General features: G+C 41.9%; 1 protein-coding gene across 4 annotated transcripts in view; it reads left to right on the forward strand.

Annotated features, from left to right (window-relative positions):
- Positions 1 to 5,425: 5,425 nt before the first annotated feature.
- The window catches only part of EPS8 (epidermal growth factor receptor pathway substrate 8), a 136,812-nt gene continuing 122,187 nt past the window's right edge, over positions 5,426 to 20,050 (forward strand). For 2 of the 4 annotated variants that reach the window (XM_017823945.1, XM_017823949.1), the window contains exon 1: positions 5,426 to 5,702. The gene's annotated coding sequence lies outside the window, so the exon portion shown is untranslated. Of the gene's footprint in view, positions 5,703 to 6,114; positions 6,189 to 20,050 lie in introns of those variants that run through there. The other 2 variants (XM_017823947.1, XM_017823946.1) reach the window with 2 other exon arrangements.

Raw genomic sequence — 20,050 nt, forward strand, 5'->3', positions numbered from 1 at the left:
GCATTTATTATTATCTTTATTTCTGGTCTCCTAGGGTTGTATGGTACCATCTTTCAAATTCTATAATTTTCATCTTTAATAAAAACACAACATAATCCAAGTTTCAGAACATAACTGTGAGGTTCTTCAGTATTAGATGATTAGATTTGTCCATTCCTCCTGTACAATGAAGCTTGTCTCTCCAAATTCACTGAAGCTGGTAGACAATTTTGAGGTCCGTGGCAAGAACTGTGTAACCAAAAAATTGTCATTAGCATTATTAATTACTTCCCTCAGCTAATGAAATAATTATGCAATCAGAACTAAGCAAGTATATGAAAAAGTAGAATTTCAGGTGACCTACACAGTCTCTAAACAGGTCGGACAGTTGAACCAGGCCCTTCTCTCCCTAAAAACAGGAACTGGGATTATTATTTTCAAAATTAAAGTTTATCACAATTAACAATAAAAATACAGTTTAGAAAGTAATTTTGACCAATCTAATGATTTTAGTATTGTGGTAATGATATTTGATATGTTTTTCAGAAGCTTAAATTAGCCTTGTGAATGCCCCAAATCCTTTTAATTTGTTAGAAGAAAAAAGCCTCCCTCTCTGACATTTCTTTAGGAAACATGAAATCTGTGAACCCCAAATCCACATAAAAATGTCAGCCTCTTTTTTATCAACAACTCACAATCACTAAAGAAATGTATTGATTTTAGATGCTTGACTCAAGAACTCCGAAGGCTTTGGGATGAGCCATATGGTTAAGATTGTTCCCCCTCCTCCACCAGAGAAGAATAGTTCAAAACCCCAGAAGAGGAAAAAAAACCCAGAAACTTCTAAAAATTCTGGCAAAACAAACGAAATTGTTTCTAGCGGTTATTTATTTTTCTTTGTGTCTGCCCTCTTTCTTCTCTTTTGAATTTGAGATATAAGAAAAACGAAATATCTGAGTTTTAATGCTCTATACAATAAACATACAAATGTAATAAAACACATCTGTCATGCTTCCCTATAAAGAGCAGAGTGTAGACATAAAACGACTGATTGTCTGTGTCTTATTTCATTTTTGCCTCTGTAAGATAGGAACATGGAAGCATCAAAGTGCATAACAACATTTGATTTTTCTTTGTAACCTGCAATTTATTTGCTTAAATTCAATTAGAGTCTCATTCATCAAACACAGTGCAGCTCTTGAGAAGGGACAGATCAAACTCTAGTAACCATGAACGTGCTGAGCTTTGCCCAGATGATGTCAGTGGTTCAGATATGGCTTTTCTTACACCTCAGGTTTCTTTCTGGACGGGGGCCTTGACTTCCAAATCCAAGTGTCAGCTATCCAGCATTCAGTGCAGAGATTAAGTAATGCACAATTTAAGGATTTGGGTCTGATTCTATTCCTGCCAAAATAAATGGCAACACTCCCTGTAGCTCCAGTGGGAGAAAGGCCCTCTACATTACTTCACTGGCTGATTCCAATCCACATAGGATTGTGCAGAAAGAGCTGCCAGATAATTCATAACATCACAGAGCCTTGTCTTACTGGAAGGCTTTTTATCATCACACATTTAACTTCAATCCTACCCATAAATTTATGTGGGTTGTAGTTGATGCATTAGTAGTTGGAAGGGCTGGATGGCAAGTTTTTAATTCATCAGTGGTGGCAGCTTCAGGATGAAGAGTTTTGTGCTCAGGATGAAGTTCATTTACCCTAGTCAACCCAGTCAAATAATCTCCCTCATGACTGTAACAATAATTAGGAACAAGGAATAAAAATCTGATAACCCCTGGCAGCTAGACTAAGGGAAAAATAGGGAAAGTCCGTGCTCTCTGACTTGGAAAGCAGGCACCACAAGGATCAGGAGCTAATGACTGATTTTTTTTCTCTTTCTTTTAAAACACCTAGATTTTCTGCAGCACAGAGTGGTCCCTCATATAACTTGGGCACAGTGATTCTCGACAGCTCTTTGAGGCAGTCTTATCTCTCACAGTCACTGGGAGCCTCTGTGGAGTTCCACACCGTGACTGCACTCTGACAGGCAGCTTGTTCTCACCAGATATATCTTCTCCCATATCCTCAAGCTCTTCCAGAGAATCATTTCTTGGGCGGAAATGAGACTTCTGGGAATTCTTTGTGCTGCTTTGGCTCCGTACCTGGGACGCAGTGCATGAGTCAGTCAGGAGTTTTCCCTCTGGTTCAGAACTGAGTCTGAAGTTCATTTTCTGTGAGGAGAGGGCTACAGACATGCTGGGTTCCTCCTTCCTTTTCACATTTAGATTGTGGGTAGCTCTCTGGTCTGCTTTACCCTGTGTGCCTGAGTCAACCTTCCTCAGAAAGGTTATTAAAAACATGCAAGTAGCTTATGTAATTTCATATAAATCAACTAAGCACAAACTCTCCAATAAAAGAATTGACTAATGGGAAGAGAGGAGATTTTTAATAATCTTTAATCCTTTTTTTTTTTTCTTTTGGGGGTGGTGGTGGGGGAATCAAACCCAAACATATCAGAGGGTTTGCCCAAAGCTAACTTTTGGGTAGCAAACCCCAGCTTCCTAATTAAGGTAGAAGTTTATAGAATGTCCTGAACATGTTTAGACCTCACTAGTTTTGTGGTCATTATGTTATTCATAGATTTGCTACTCAAATAGTAAATCTGAATTCAGAACATTTAATTACATTCACTTAGTGTCTTCTAAGAATGGTCTAACTATATACATATTTATAACAAAAAGGATGACATATTTAAGCAGAGTATTTTAAAACCAGACACACCCAAAAGAAACTCCCAATCAAACTGCAATGACTTTGGGACTAGAAGAATCTCTATGTTTATTCTTCAAATCCTCTTACCTGCATAGTTTTCTAGATAGTACCGTGTTTAGCCTTGAGGAAAATGTTTTCTATAATTTTACAAAGGCAGCAAATAAATACTTTCTGTATTTGCAATTTTTTTTTTCTTTTCCACAGCATAAAGAATGGAGGAGCATGGACCAACAGCCAGTTTCTTTTGTTTCTCTCATTTGCTCTGGATTCCTCTGGGTTTACCTTGCATTTTTATGACCTAAATCAGGAACAATTCTGCTGTTTCTCACTGAGCTGCACATGCCTTAAAATCAATGAAAGAATCAGGCTTGCTGTGTGTATTTTTCTTCTGAAAACTCTATGGATACGGCGGTGTCTGTTTTCAATGAGAGTGGAAATTCCAGTATCAAGCGGTTAATCTTAAATCCCCGGGCTCGCTGCAGCCAATCCTGTACAAATTGAACCCCTGCCCATCTATTTTCAGTGGAGCCTGAGCAGTGGTGCTCCCCTTGGGCCTGCAGGTTCGTTCCCCTCGCTGTGCCTTCCGTCGCGTGTGCACCTGCGAAGGAGATTGCGCCTGGCCGGGGCCGCGGCGCTTGGCCAAATTCCAGTCAGGAAGGGGGTTGGTGTCAGCAAACAGGCTCTGCTGGGCCTGCCAGACCGTTGTGTAAGTCATTCTGCAGGTTCCCAGCACGGAAAGTATCTTTAGGCTGTTCTACAACAGAAGGAAATTCTTTGGAATATTTTTTTCCCCAAACAAACATCGGTGAAATACCTTCTTCATCCCCTTGTGTTACAGTGTTCTGGCTTTCTATCTGCGGTGATATTAACTTCTTAATCATATAAAATGATTTTATAAATGTCCATACCTACTGTACACATCCCGAAGAAAAGTCCCTAAAGAGCAGAAGTAGAATTTATTCTTCCCTAAATCTTTCTCTCTCCCATTTATCCTTCTGGTTTCCCTTTTCTCATTCTCACATCCCACTTTTTTTTCTTTCCACGTTTCTCTTTATTGTCTATGTTCCTTTAAAATATTTTCTTCCCAAGTAAAACCAAACAAAAATATCAGCCCACAGTGGTCTTCTGCATTTGTGTTCTGTCCTTTGTTAAAGGGAATTGGAGCAGGGGGTGGGCTTGGGCTGCTGTCCAGGAAAGAAGGGGGAAGAGAGGCACTGTTTATCCCTGCCAAGAACTGAAGCAGTCCCCAGCCTTTTCTTTAAGAGCATCTCTTGTATTCCTTCCACCTCTCATGGGGTAAGCGTTTTCATGTAAAAATTACTGTTATTATTTACCTAGGGAGAGTGTGTATGGTGTCTGGCATGGATAGTTTGGAAATGTCAGTTTAGATGTCAGTGTTCCTGTAAGCTTCATTCACACAAAGTACCTTGGTGGCCTCTCCATAACCCGATTCTTTAAGACTTGAAGGTTTGTTGGAAACGAACTAGGTAAGCGTATGGTATCTGCACATTTCAGTGCCTGTTTAGGTACATAGAAGTGGACTTATTTCACAAGGTTTTTTGTGCCTTCCTGTTTTGTGGAGGGCTTTCTGGACCAGAAAAAATAGCAGAGACAGAACCATTAGGAGAAGATGGAGCATGACCCTCTATCAGCTCTGAGCCAGGAAGGGGAAGTTGCCTGAACTGTTTTTCTTTTTTTTTTTTTTTTTAAGCAGGGTTAAGGTGAACTCCTAAGCAATTGTGGAGTGAGGCCCCACCTCTTCCAGCCTGACCTGAAGCTCGGGTTACTCTCTCCTGTCTGGTTCACAGGATCCCTCAGTGAGCCTCATGCTTGCCTGCTGCCCACTGCCTTCAGCCCTGACCCTGCCAAGGAGCCTGGCACAATAACAGTTTGCAGAGTTCAAACCTTATTTCAGGAAGATTTGCTGGCAAACACCAGGTTAAGGATGGACTAGCACCACTTGAGAAGAGATTCAACAGCCAAACCACTGCAAACAGAAGCTGAGCAACATGGTCCTTTCCTCTTTTTAAAAAAGTGGTAAAATCCACGTCCTTCCTGAAGAAGCCGTTGGTGGCACGACTCTGGCAGTGATGGCTCTGACTTCACCTGCCTCTGCAAATGAGTCACAGAGTGTTATAAAAAACGAGGACCTGCCAAGCCTCACTTCTTGGAACTGAGTGGAAATTTCAGCAAGCAGCTGCTCTTTCATTAGTTTATACTTTTCCTCTGAAGGTTCCTTGAAGAGGGCCTGGAATCACAGAAACTTTGTAAAGCTGTCCCTACTTGGATAGCAGTGGCTCAATGGAAATGGCTGTTTGGTCTAGATAAGATTCTGATCTTCGTGAGGAATCTTGGTGAAGCCTGGAAGGAGCCTCGGGAACACAATTAAACAGGTGTGTAAGTCTTTCAGGATTGACAATTGAATCCTATCAAAAATCAGGAACAGAACCTTGAAAATCAGATTAGCTCTCCTATGCACTACTGAATGGAGGCTGCTTTCCTATGTCTGATGCTGTCAAAAGCTTGTTTTCAAGCTTTTCTCTGGAGTCACAAAAGGCTAAAGCTTGTTTGAAAGTGAAATCATTGAAAACCGAGGTTCTCGTGGAGCAACTCGATTTTAGGAGGGGAGTGGCTCGTTCTCGTGGAGCAGCTCGATTTTAGGAGGGGAGTGGCTCGTTATGGAAATCACGGCTGTAGCGTGAGGACTTTGGCTACCTGTAAACGTGCCAATAGTATCTGGACACGGGACTATTCCCCTGTGCTGAGTGAAAGACACGTGTAAATGGTCAGAGTCGGGAGGAATGTGGTGCCAGATGGAAACAACATAAACAGCTGGGAGACTTCATCCGGGATTTCAAGCGAGGATGGGAGACTTACATTCTCGCCGTCCACTAGTTCCAAAGGTGGTTTAGATACACCTACTTCTCCGGGGAAGGATTTTGCTTTGGAGCGTCGGTAGGCTTTATCGCGTGGCTTTTTATTTAATATTTTTTCTTCCTTTTTTTTTTTTTTTTTTTTGGCGAAGGCTTACGACGACTTTAAACAACTCCCGTGTTTCAGCGCCGCTCCGGGGGGGAGCTGCTGCTCAGCACCTTTGCGTTTGCGTGAGCTCCCGGTGAGGCGCGGCGGGGAGCGGCACAGGGGCGAGGCGGCCCCGCACATCCCGCACATCCCGCGGGGCCGGGGCTGGAACGGGGCTGAGACTGGAGCCGGGGCTGGAGCCGGGGCGGGGCGGCGGGCCGGCAGAGGGAGCTCGGCTCCGCTCCCTCCGCCGCTGCTCCCGGTGCCCGGCGCCCGCCCCGCGCCGCTCCGGCACTTTGTTGGCGGCGCGGAGCGGAGCCCCCGCGCCCGCCCCTGCCCGCAGCTCGCCGGCGGCGAGCGGGGGAGCCCCGGCCGTGCCGCCCGGAGCCCCGCGGGGCGGCAGGAGGGCTCGGGGGGAAGGTAAGGGGCTGGCGGGGCGGGAGAGGGATTTCCCCCGGGCGCCGAGCCCCCCCCTTTTGTTCCGCGACGCCAAGAGCCGCCGGGGCAGCGCGCACGGGGTGGGGACGGGGCGAATTGCGGGGCGCGGACCCCGCCGGCCCGCGGAGCCGCCGCCGCTGGGGCAGGGGCGGCCGAGAACTCCCTCCCGGGCTGGGCACGGCGCTCGCTGCTGCCGCCGTTCCCCGCCGTGGCTTTATACCCGCGTCCCTCGCCGAGTGTGTAGGGGTGCGTGTGTGTGTAGGGGTGTGTGTGTGTGTATAGGGGTGCGTGTGTGTGTAGGGGTGCGTGTGTGTGTAGGGGTGCGTGTGTGTGTAGGTGTGTGTGTGTAGGTGTGCGTGTATTTTCCCCCTCTCGCTGTGGTAACGCCGCCGCACCTTGCCCGCGGGGCTCCCACGGGGCTGAGGATCCGCCGGTGCCCTCCTCCTCCTCCTCCTCCTGCCTCACCTTCGACCAGGTGACTTGCCTTTCAGTCCTTATTGTGGTATTTCTTCCCCGGTGTTTGAGCTGGCTTTTCCACCTGTATTGCTGGTATCGCGCGAAGGGGCAGCTTTCGGGTGAGATATTCCTGTTGCATGCTTGCGTTTCTTCGGTGCTCTCCCCCGCTGTCTTTCGTCTCCCCCGCTGTTTAGCCCTTTCCCTCTATCTGATAACTTTCCCTGGCGTTTTTCCTCCTCCTGCCCCTCTCATCGCCATGACACGCGCTCCCCGCCAGCGCGCAAGTGACCTGGACACACGGTGGAAAACAGGTTCGTGGCATTTTGCGGCATGATCTGAGGTGTTCCTGTCCCCTTGTAACCTCAGTAGGGTTGCACTGTATCCATGAAAAGCTGGGCATCGCAGCTTCCACTAAACCGTAGTTTCAAGCCAGTGAGTAGCAGGCAATAGAAGAAAGGTTGGAACAAGTTTTTCTTAAGGATGTTGGTTGGGAACCAATCCTCCCACTCAGAAATTGCGCTTTGCCTTGGCTAATGGGTCTCGTACCCTCCAGAGCTACAGGCGTGCAGTGGTTTGACCTTTTGTGGAGTCTGCTTTGTTTACTTGAGGTGAAGTACTGAAGATAAAAGTCCTGCTGCTCTGCGTTGTGTCTGCTGAAATATTAACCAAATGATGGATCTCACGTGCCTTTGCAGCGTAGATTATATTAATAATTAATAATATTAATTATGCCTCTCCATCATCAAAAATAAGGTCCTCCTCCCTTCCTATTGACCATATTCATTCTTGTTTGTGATTGTGCAATGACTATGTCAGCTACAAAAGTTGCTTACATGGGAGAACATAAAAATGACCATTTTTGTTGTTAGCAACTGGAAATACTGAATCAGCATTGTGTACCCCATCTCCTTTCCATGGAAATGCTGCTACCCTTGCCCTTCGAGAAGAAGCCTCTCCTAGGCCAGGCTTGAAGTGAGTTTGTACCCTCTCAGCGAGCAGTGGGGATTGCAAAGAGCTTACAGGGTTTCCAAGGTGTAAGGGAGACGCAGCCCATCTCCTCTTGATTCACAGTTCACAGTGAGTGTAGCGTCATTAGCATGCAGGTATCATCAGGTAATGAGATACTGTGCTCAAGGCTCCACACAAGCAGGTTGCAGCTGCTGGTTGCTTTTACTGGGAGAGACTGTGGAAATATAAGTGGCTTCAGACTGTAATTGTCCAGCTGGCTTGTATTGTCAAACAACTCATAATGGCTGCAGTATTGAGTTATGCCTTCTCATAGCTCAGAACGTATGTTTCTGACTGCCTGTAATTTTGGAAGCAGTCAAAGCATCCCATTAGATTTATTTGGAGGGAGGTAACACCCCACAAGCAATGACACCCAGTAGTGATTAGGTGCTGTGTTATTTATAGCAGTAATAGAGAGGGCAAGATTAGACTAAAGTTACTTCTGCTGAGAAGTGCACGGATGGAAAAAAGAAATACAGAATTTTTGCACTTGTTGACAACTAAATTCTGAAAATATGGTTTATTTTCTTCCTGTCCATAGTCCAGCTGTAAATGGCAAATCAGTCACATTAACTGTTGCATTTTTTTTTTTGTCCTGTGGGTAAAACCTTATTAAAATCTAACATCTGAAGTTAAATAATTGGAGGATCGATGAGGATCAAAATAGTTTAAATGTATAAGAACTTCTAAATTACTGTGGTGAGAGAAGACTTGAAGTCCACACGACGAAGACTGCACTGATAAAATGTTTGCTAACTTCCATTTCAGTGTCTACCACTTGTTGCCCTCATGCTCCTAGTTACAGTTCCTGCATCTCTTCTCATATGGTGAATGACTGGTCAGTGGTGTGAGGTTTTCTAGAGGACACAGCTTTTAGCTGTGCCAGACAGAAAAAGGAAGCCCTTTGGTGTGTGACCCATCCTGAGTCTTCTCTCTCTGAAGTGGGGCTGGTGGCCAGAAAAAGACTCTTAACTCCTCTTAGCTGTGGTGCTTATGGTGCAGTGTGAGTGGCCCCATTCTTGTATCTCCACCCAAAAGGAATCGGAAAGTTTCTTTGCTTTTGTGTTTTCTGCATGTGGATGGGTCTGCTTCTCACATTTCATTTGAAACCAGGGTTTCTTCCTGCTTTCTCACTTAACAGCATCTGGTTCTGTATCCCCTCTGTCCGTGGGGATTCAGTTTTCATCATTCTAGTCCTGAGCTGGATTCCCAAGGAGGCTAATCAACAGCTCATGGTTAGAAGGCTTTTCACTGATTTTTGTGATGCCTGAAATACCCTTTTTCCTCATGGTAGGGCCATACTTACACAGTACCCATAAAATTTACAGTGAAGTTGGTATATTTTTCAAGGTGAAAATTCAATATATGAGACTCATATCTTGTTCTCAGTACTAATTCTGTAGTTTTTTTCAGTATTAAATCCTTTGCATTACCAGAAACTAGAATTCCTGCTTTTGGAGAGGGATGTATCTGATGCCATTTTATCTTAACTCCAGAGTTGGATTCTGATTTATCTATCAATTTATTCATCCAACATGCTAAATTTCTCAGTTTTGTACAGATCTTGATTTAACTCTGATACCTAGGAATTTCAGTTTTCCAGTCTGGATCCCAAGATTTTACATTTTGCTGGGAACTTCAGTCCTGAACAACTTCTGAGTTTCTCCCTGTGGTGCCCATGGAGGAACTTAAAGTTGTAGGAAGTTTTATCTAAGTCAGTGAGACCGTTTGGGGTGTGTGTAGAAAACATTTGCATAACTGTTTATAAAACAGAGCTCTTCGGTCACTGAAATGGAATGTTAAGGTGTCTTTTATAGCTCTTGATACTCAGAGATCCTGCATAATTGCTTGTTCCCTGGTGAAGTTAGTCACAGCCTTCTTGGAAAGACCATGATGATGTGGGAAGAAGCAACCATCACATCTGTTTTGTGGGGAGGGACTTTTTTTTAAATTTTTTTGTTTCCAATTGCGTGTCAGGGACACTGGGGGGGTAAAAAATGAATCACAAATGGAAATGTTATTAACATTAGCTCTTTAGGATCTGTTTTCATTTTGAGCTGTGACCATAAGCCCACAATCACTAACACATGCCTTTGATTGTAACGTCAGTTTTAGTGAAATTTTTAAATATTAGCCAACTCAGGGCCTTGAATTGCTACTAGTTAAACGCTTCCAGCCCTTTCTTCCCTTTCCTCTCTGTGCCACTGTCTCGGTAATTAAAGTTAGGCATGCTGGGAATCTCCACAGGGTTGAGATCTAACATGGAAATAGCAAATTACAGATTACTTTCTTCGCATTTATTATCTTTGTCTTTTTATGAATAGACTTCAGCAACCTTATGCATTCTGGATAGACAAAGTTAGCAGATGTGTCTAGCCTCAAAGGTTCAGAGTTTTAGTATTTTCCATGAAGTTATCCATTTCTGTGGGATTTTCTGTTGTGCAGTTTTCTGATGCATGACAGGCATTTTCATTACTGTGGTGACAGGGGATCCTACTTGTCTTTGTTCTTAAAGCCTCACTCACGTTGTTGTTTTGACCAGCCATGGAAGTTGTCGTGTTCTCTGCAAAGCTACAGCAGAAAGCAGGAAATCAAAACCAAACAGTGTAAAACTCTGAGCTGTAAAATGGTGAACCCTTTGTCGTGTAATGCTGCGAAACCTTTGAGTATTTCAACAGAATATTTAGAAAAAAAGTCGTAAACTTTAGGAATGGTATCTGTTGAGTGAGGGTAGGGATTATGAATGTTCAGTCCTACTAAAAATAGGTTTTGTACAGATAACGTGGTGTTTGGTTTTTGGGGGGATTTGATTTGTGTGTGTTTTGTTGGTTTTGTTTTCTTTTTAAGAATGCATTGGGTTTAGATGAGATGGAGGATTTGTCTTTTAATAATCCAAAATGTTACAGTTTAAGCATTTTCTGGATTTCATAGATTACCACTGCAGGTAAGGGAACATCCAATTTCTTTCAAGACTTCCATAAGCATAGAGGAATTGTGTTCAGCTGACTTAATGGTGAAGCTGCCAGAGCTGGTTCTTGGGGTGGGGGGCTGGAGTGTGCTGTAGCTGCTGGATGCTACAGGCTAAATCTACTGCAAGAGTTTCACTGTAAGCCTTAATGTCCGTAGCCCAGGAATGTTTGTAACTGGAAGGTAAGGGGATGACTCCTGGGGATTTGTGTCTATTACTTTCATTTCTGCTCCTGCATGTAAAAGCATTTTTAAAGATGGACCAAGTAGAAAAACAGGCACAAGGCTTGCTGCTTCTCCCATCAATACTCCCTTCTCCTCCCACTCACTTTCCGGAAATTGTCCCAAGTGCAAATTGAAGCTGAAAGTGAGGTGTTTGCAGTACCTGTTTGTTGCTCATTAGATAGGCCCAGACCCCTTAGGAAATGGTATTTAACGTGCCACACCTTCCCGAAACAGCTCCATAAATATTGATCTAAAAATCGTGTGAAATACACGAGATCACAGAAGTACATTTGCCCTTCAATACTTGCAGATACCTGGTGACATACAGGATTACCCCAATTTTATCGATGTTTTAACTTTAAGTAGACTTTGATGCTGCTGTGATTTGTTTCCCTTAATGCTCCTAGTGAATTTTATTTCACCTGAAACATGAACTTTGTTTAATGAGCACTTTCTTTCATTCTGGGGCAATTGAGAGGGCTTAATTCATCCCTCTGAATGCTCTTTTCATGAAGACTGAAGACTCTGCTCTTCATTCTCATGTACTCTTCCTTCTTTTGATGCTTTAGCTCTTTTTGCTTGGTTTCACAGTGTGTCTGAGGTGTTGTCTTCTCTATTTCCTGAGTCAAAGGTCTCTTTGTTTACAGTATAAATTATAATTTGGAGTAAATAGCCTTGAGAAAGCCTTAATTTTCTAACCCATAAGGGAGTTAACACTTGGTGTTTTGGGGAGTTAAGTATCTGGTTAATGCAGGGATTCATCAGATTCAGCAGAATCCCAGTGTACATCATAAAAATATTTTTGAATGCCCAGTTCTGTTATTCAGAGCATGTGAATGTGAACCTGTGTACAAAGAGCGAGACATCCATCTTGTATGTTGAGTTTTTCATGTAGCCGAGTGCATTTGACAATGATCTAGCAAAGATATGCAACGAAACTGAGTTACATCATGAGGAGTTTTGGATATCAAGTTGTAATAAAATTCAGCTTGATGATCTTCTGTGCAATTTTAAAAATGGCATGGAAAAGTCAGCCTTTTATAGTTGTGCCTCTGAAGTAATTTTCAGCTTTGTACGTGTCTTGAGAAGCCAGCGAGTGTATTATACTGCCTTCAGTTGGAGATATAAATATACATCTATATCTCACATTCAGAATTGGGTAGCAGGCTCTGTATTTACATATATATTTTCTTTTTCCATGTCATCTCAGACTCTCTTTTCCCAAAGTGGAATTACTTATTCTCTTCACTTCTAGCATTATTTATTGCTTGGTGATCTTCCTGTGCTCTCACGACCTCAGTGTAATGTTGGTTTCATCTTTCTGTTTCTTTTTCTTCCTGTATTCAAGGATAAAGACTTGTCCAGTGGTGAGGGCAGAGGGGTGGAAGGGTGGGGTCTGTTTCTGTTTAGCTGCAAACTTTGTGGTGGGTAATAAATCCCAACTAACTGGTCATTAGCCTTGTGGTGCTATCTCACACACAGAGGGCAGGACAGGGTAAGGAATCTGGACTTTGCACCTCAGTGTCCATTAGGTAAGTCAGCCCTGTGTGACCTCTGCCAAGAAACAAACACAGCTTCTCCACTGCAGTCACAGTTTCCCTTCTCATGATTGCTTTAGGGATAATGTACTGCTGGATTTTGAGCCTTACCTTCAGTTTTAGTCTCACTTCCCCCTGCTCAGCCTGCCCCCTGGCTCAGCTGTTACTGTTTTCCTTCCTTCTTCACTTGCCTGAGTCATGTTCCTCCACCATCTTCTGTATTCTGATCCATCCTACACTTGAGTTTTGATGTAGCTTTAGTCTCCTGTTGTTTGCTTTTTTTTATTATTTTTTATTTCTTTAACCCATAAGTTTTCCCTACTCTTTTTGTTTTGCATCACTCTTTAATTGCACTTCATGCCACTCCTTGCAGTAAAGCTTTTTTCTTACTCACAAACTGCCTCTTTTTCCCCTTTTGTGTCATTAGTCTTTATTCCAGTGTCTTCTGAAAAGCATTTCAGACCTATAGATCCCAGTGGGGAATATTGTATATGATATTACATGGGTAGTCAAGTCTTTGTGGGTTAGAGTTTTATAAGTAACGTCTTCTTTAAAGGTTGAACGCTGTGTATTTTGTCTAGGCAATAATTTTAAGCTCTCTTGAAGCAGTTCTAGAGCTCAAGACCTGAATGGGAGCTGTTAGAGTGTGTGTAGGCATTTGTTTTCCCTATGTGAGTGAGGTGTCTAATACACACAAAAAAAAGTCTGTTCAATAAATGTCTTACTGAATATGAATGTGAGATCTCAGAAGTGCCTTCAGTACATGGTGGAATTTTTTGTTTTCTGCTTAGGTTCTAAAGTTTTTCTCACTTTTATATGAAAGCTAAATGTCAACATGGAAGGAAAGAGAAGGGTTCATATCTTCCTTAAGTAGTGACAGAGCAGCATATTGCCCTGGGGGAGAACCAGGTTGCCCTTGAGTCCCAGTCTTGGTGGCGACCACTTGAAATCATAATTTTGTGCAGCTTGTCAAGTGTTTGACTTCTGCAGAGGGACTCGTGGGCTTCCAGGCTGGGGGTCTGGCAGGTGGAATGGTCCCACTGGCCTGTGCAATCCAGCCTTTTGTGCTCCACAGTGGCAAGTGGCTTAGGGCAGCTGGCAGCAGGGAGCTGTGTCTTCCCAGGGACAGGGTTTGCTGATTTTTTTTTTTATTATTATTATTTTTTTTTGAGGGGGTGGATGCTCAGAGCATGAGAGTTTATGTCCCACTGGATTCTCTGAGTATTTTAAGCTGTACTTTTGTAACTCTGAAAGTTCTAACTGTCCCGACATCTCCATTTCCTTTTTTAAAATAATCTAAGAACCTAGATTTTGGAAACAGCTGTTTTGTCTCTTTGCCTCAGTTTTCCTGTTAATAAACAAAAAAAGTATCTGTCTCTTAGGAGTTCTGTGAGGCTTAATTAGCAAATGTTTATACAGCCTTTTGAAGATATAAAGCATCATATAAATGCTAAGTAGTATTATTATTACCACCAGCTGCTTTGTTGTAATTGCAATAATAAAAGCCTCAGTACTGGTGGCTCCATTGCTGCTGTTCTAGGTACAGGTTTTGTGAACACTGGAGACATTGAGGATGGTGGTAAAGTGATGGTGTGGATCATACTGAGGTACAGTGTGTGGGACAGCTATGAAATCTTTGTGGAGCTTTCTTGAAAAAGAATTAAAAAACTCATAACAAAAAAAAGTAAAAGTCCATAACTGGGAAAGAATACACTTCTTCTGCAGTATTCCAGCATTTACAGGTCCCAGGACTAACTAGGGGGTGGTCTGTGCTGTGTAGTGTCTCACCTGATTAAGAATGAACTGGCAGCAGCTGCATTCATGACACTGGCGTATAAAAGAAGGTATCTTTTGGAGATGATTGATAATTGGTAGTATAGGAAAAGAGACTCAGTATAAATCACAATGAGCCTTTAGGATTTCTTTTTTTTTTATAGGTCTACTTTTGTAAAACATTCATGAGTTAATGCTGAGCTATTTTTATTAATGTTCTTGTGCTTATCTCGCATAACCAGCTTGTTAAAAGCGGATATGAACACTTTTTAAGCCTCTGGCTTATAAATTGTGAGAAAGAGAAAAGAAGATTGATTCCAACAGGCTTGAAGGTGGATTCATTTCTCTTCTAGTTAGCAAAATAGAGAGAGAGGGAAGAATTAAACTGTAGACTTAGTGAGCCAATCAGTTCCAGCCAGGTTGAAAATCATGAGATTTAGCTCTAATGTACAATGTAATTGTAAAAGTCTAACTTAAAATAAATGCAGGGGAATTCTGTTTTGGTAAATTGATGATAGTATCTCCAAGTTATTTCTGCCTGAAGTAATAAGAGCGTGGAAAAAAATGAAGTAATAGCAAAGGAGCAGTGCGGGGGAACAATTATTTTGCTAACATCTCCTGAGGATCAGAGGGGGTTACTTGGTCATATTATAAGAAGAATATTGTGGTGCTTGAAGATTGGAGAGGATTGATAATAATTGTGCTTTGAAGAAAACTTCTCTGTTCTTTTTACTGTAAACATCTGAGATAAGATGGAAAAGTTTGGATGAATGCAACATCTTCTGCAAATTCTTTCAGCATTCTTAATTGCTTGTTATGAGATCTCGATTTTAATATTAGCAGATATTTCTGGTGGTTTTTAGGGGGTTCTAGTTTACTAAGTGGGGCAGTCTACTTGCTGTAGGCAGTTTATCTGGGTCTAATTGTATCTTAATATTTAGTAAAATGCTTATTTCCTAATAGTTCTAATTGTGAAGACCTGAGTTAACACATTAGAGAAATCACACAAATCTGGATTATGGATGTCATCATTTCAGTGTCTGTACTGCAAGGACTTTTAAAACATAGATGATGCAAAGCAGGTAACTGATTCAGTCTTTTATGTATAAGCAAATTTTCAGACAACTTTGAACATTATTAAACAGCGAGAAGAAAAGGCACCAGACCTTTTTGATTTTTTTTTTTTTTTTAATGTTAGGGAAATCTTGCTTTAAAAACAGCCATAAAATGTAAACCACAAAGTTGTTCTGCATGGAAATAGAAGCAGTTTAAACGCCTATAACCCTGAGGCCCATCTGGAGACATCCCAAATTCTGGATGCTAGGTTCAGAAAAGATTACTTTAGCTGCTCAAAATATTTTCAGTAGCCAAATGGAAGACAATTCGTAGCATTGTATTAAAGCTATTCTCTCTTTATTGTGTGAGACTGGTGACACCTCATTTTGCATAAAAGTCTGGGTTTTCTTGACAGCTGTAGGAAACAGCAACTATTCTATGCTCCCTGTATACAGGAATTAGATAGGAATTTATTTTTCTGTTATCCTAGGCTATAATATATAGTAGTATAATAGCTATCTTTTGAAGTACAAAAAATCTGCCTCAGGGGCTATCATTTTAAAGCATACTACGAAGTACTGTTTTAATAAGGTTTGCTCCTTGCACATTTAAAGTGCAAGGAAATGTGTGTTGAAACCTTGCTAATCCTTCATTTGCACAAAGTCTTTGGCTCATTCCCTAACTGTAAAGGAGTTAATGGTGTGCTTCAATGACATCTTGCATTACTAGATTGTAATTATTTTTACAAGAGATTCTGCACTGCATTTGATAGTGCTTTATGAGTTATCATAATAGATAAAATGAAATTGCTGTTGTCAAAACATATGAGCAAAGCAATCTGATTCCCGTTGTTCGTGTATTCACTGGCTCATGGAATTAAGTGATATCCAGTGGACTTCCAAGCTGTTCACACGAGTTGGTGAGGTTTGCTGTGTTGTACTGTTTTGCTTGTACTTGTGACAAGTTAAACAATGGTGTAGCTGACAAGGAACAGCTCCATTGAGGAGACGACAACACATCTCTCCTGTGCTTCCTCCTTGGCCCGTGTACTTGAAAAGGGAGCAAAAAGGCAACAAGCATATTGGTTCACTTAATGAACTCAGGTCCTCATCTGACCCCTGATGGCGTGACCTCTGGCAATTATTGCATGGAAACAGGCTTTGAATTAAATTATCACAGCCTACAGTAGAGGTGTCAGGACAGTGCAAACATATCAAAGCTGATTTTAACTGTACTCTCCCAGTACCAGAAACAGGCTCCAATTGCATGGGACACGGTGGTCTCCGTGCCTCTTGGCTGAGGATGGAGATCCTTGCTGCTGTGGCTCACTGGGTCCAGTACCCAAACCTGGGAATGGTGTCTGTACTCTGGACACGTCCTCTGTCCGCGTGCTTTCATGGAGATCTGCACCTAGCTAAAGCAGGCCATACTGAAGATGTTTTAAGTGTACATCATTTGCTTTTCAGGTGGATGGAGTCAACAGCATTAAATTTTGGAATATCTACCTAGGCTTTTTCCTTTGGTTTATTACAAATATTTGTATGGTCAGAGTCAGTGACTGGAGGCTCGTTGTACTAGGCCCTCAATTTCAAGAGAATGTTATTATTTAAACATTGTGTCTATTTTTAAGTCAGCTAATCTATAAAACCTGTTTAAAGCCACAAGAGATCATTGCAAATCTAGTTCGACCTCTGGAGAGTATGAAGGAGGAGAGTTTTGGCCTTCTTTTCGTGGTAGAAAAATATTAATGAAGTTTTCTTATTCTTCCTCTCAGATGAAGATAGACAGAGTAATTTAAACTACCTGCCCCTGACAAACATTGACATTTTCCACTAGGTACATTAGTGAATTTTCAGTCATTCTGTGTTTGAATCTTGTGAATGCCAGTATGTGGTGCAACCTTCTAAATGCTATTGTTTGTGTGTGTATATATATATATGTATGTATGTGTGTATGTTTTGTCAAATAGCAGATGGAGTCCAGATTTCCTCCTCTAGATACAGACCTTTTCCTCCAAGGCCTCATAAGCTGAAAGCAGCTGCTCCTGGAATCTCTGCTTCTTTTTCTTCATGCTTCACTGTATAAATTGTGTAAACTCAAATCAGAAGGTTACCACTATAACCTTCTCTGCATAGTAATTTTTTGCTCTCATGGTAGGTGAACCACTTCTTTGCAAAGCAGTTTGTAAGAGTTAAAGGCTATATTACCCTGTGGGGGAAATCCATGGAAATGTTGGGGAGGTTCTTGTGTAGGTTCACTTTGACTTTTGAGAGATTTGGGGCCTTTCTACCTCCTAGACCGTGGAGCTTGAGCTGTTCAGAGACTGGGATGTCCAGATGCATGCTGTGCTAGCACTTCCAGTAATGCCAGCAATAACACTTTTTCTCTATGGTCACATCTCCCTTATTGCTTCTACCAAACAAGGTTTGCAGATGTCACTTTAGGCAATCTAGTAAATTGAGTCCAAAAATTGGCTTTGCATGGGAACGTGTCACAAATGATGCAAGTCCTTCTTGGTTTTATACCCTCCCTCACAGAGCTTTAGTGCAGTGACTTCTTTAGGATGTAAAGAAAAGTGCATGGTAATTTTACAGATGACCTTGCTCTTTATGGGCTCCCTGCGTGGGACTCTAGCTTCCAGTAATGAGGAAATGTTCATGCCATGATGACATAAAACAACAGAGACTTCCAGTAATTCCCCTGTTCTTAGCCTGTGATAGACATGTGCCTTCAGGGATCAACTGACCTTAAAAATTATGCAGATCTGGAGCTTGGGGTCATTTTTGTTGTACAGGATTTTTTTTTCTTTTTTTTTTTTAATAGGCATTGGGGTGGTGATATTGCACTCACTGGTTAGAAACTGTATTTGATTAGCCTTCTCATCTAAGTGTGCACCCTCCACTCTAGGCAGATATTCCCCCTAGAGCTCCTAGAAATGCACTGAGTTGTTGCTCTGGTAGGAAAAAAAAAAAAATAAAAGCAAGTATTTTGCCCTCTCTTGCTTTTCCCTCATTTGTGCCTTTAAGACAGTATGTGTGCATACATTCTGCTGTCTTCTGCAGCCAGTGTATTCCAGACAGTGGTACAGTTCATGTGCTGTGAACCTGGTGGTACAAAGGATCTGGTGTGCAGTAGTACTCAAATGTTTGTGGCTTAGCAAGAGGTCTTCTCCCCCTTTGCTGGATGGAGTGAAGAGGAATCTTTAGTTTCAGAAATTACCAAGTATTGCCTAAGACTTCCCTTCACCTGTTTGAAGGTATTTTTCAGCCCATTTGGAAAAGTTCAGGGATAAACCTTGGTAGCGATGTTTGTGAAGGAGTTGGCTCAGCTGTGGGTTGATGCTGGATCAGAACCTCGATCTCTAAATACCTTTGTGTTCCACTGATATTAATGGAACAAATTGTCTGTGTGCCTGTTTAACTTAAGTCACTGTGAGATTGAGGCTCAAAAATCTCAAATTAAAAAACCAACATCCCACAACAAAACAACAAAGCAAACCCCAAGAAAATTTGTGTGCTTGTTTTATTAATGGAAACTTAGATAATTTGGAAACAATTTAAAAGAATTTGTCACCAATTTTGTTTCCTTTTTTTTTCTCTCCTCATCCTACTGTGAGACACATCTTCTGTTTGAAGTATGTACTATTTTAAATGAGCGTTATGTTTTCATGAAAACTCTGCTGGGCAATATCTATCTCCAGGCACAAAAGCAAATAAACCAAGAGAAACCCTCTGTTTATCTGAGATGAGAGGACTGTTTTGAAAAAAATGAGAGAGAAAGAGCATATAAAACAACCTAATGGTCTCCTTTGTCTCTCTTTAATGTTCCTTAATGTTCTTCTGCTGTCCTCAGGAATTCCACTATCTCACTGGTATGTCACTGGAGTACATACTACAAAGAAATCTTAGAATGCTGTTTTTTAGACTGTATAGTGAAGAAAAGCAGGAAGTGCTGCAATACATTGTTTGATATATGTTGCTTCTGATTTTACTCTGTTTAGCTGTAGGTTTCAGATGAGAGGTGGAAATTCAGAGTTGATGTAAGTGCTTAATGATGGATGATGTCTTCTGGATGCTTCCTGTGCCTTACTGAAGTAAACTCAAGGACTAACATCTTTTTTTTTGTGGCTGTTAATTTTATATGTAGCTGAGATCTCTGCAAGGTTGGCTATTTGGGATTTGTAATGGATTAAACTTGGCAGCTTATCCTCAACTTTACTTGCTATTGTCTCAAACAAAGCTAAGAAGCTTACTGTAAACTTGTCTAAGCTCTTCTCAATTGAAATCCATCACAGTTTCCAGCCACTTGCTAGGTTGAAGAATCATCTGTCATATTTGAGTGCTGGCATTGTAGAGGTGGGTGTGTTAACAGTGGTGAGTGACGTGGAGATGAAGTGGGGGAATAAGCAGAATGGTAATGTTGAGGGCTTAATCTCTCCTAAAAACTTCAGGATCTGACTGTCGAGAGCTAGGAGAGCTTCCAGGGTGCCCAGCCATGAGGCACTTCAATTTGTTTTCACTCAAGCCTTTAGCTAGACTTACCCCTGTAAAGGCTGACAGTTAAATGGAAAATTAAATTAACATCGTTAATTTTCCTATGAACCCTGTGTTTTTCATAGCACTCACTGCATGGATGAAGCATGTGGATGTAGGGTTTGTTTCCATGTATTTTTACAGTCTCCAGTTCTTTTACACTGGCTTCGGATCTCTGTTGCCAACTACTAGACAGTGAAAGCCAAAATGACTGCCTTGAAAATTAAATCTCATGTGATGATAACAGGTGAGCCTCTGACAGTCATAGCAAACAGTGGTCTGGAGTGGG

The sequence above is a fragment of the Lepidothrix coronata genome, unplaced genomic scaffold (assembly GCF_001604755.1).
Source record: "Lepidothrix coronata isolate B3197 unplaced genomic scaffold, Lepidothrix_coronata-1.0 Scaffold107, whole genome shotgun sequence".
NCBI lineage: Eukaryota > Metazoa > Chordata > Aves > Passeriformes > Pipridae > Lepidothrix > Lepidothrix coronata.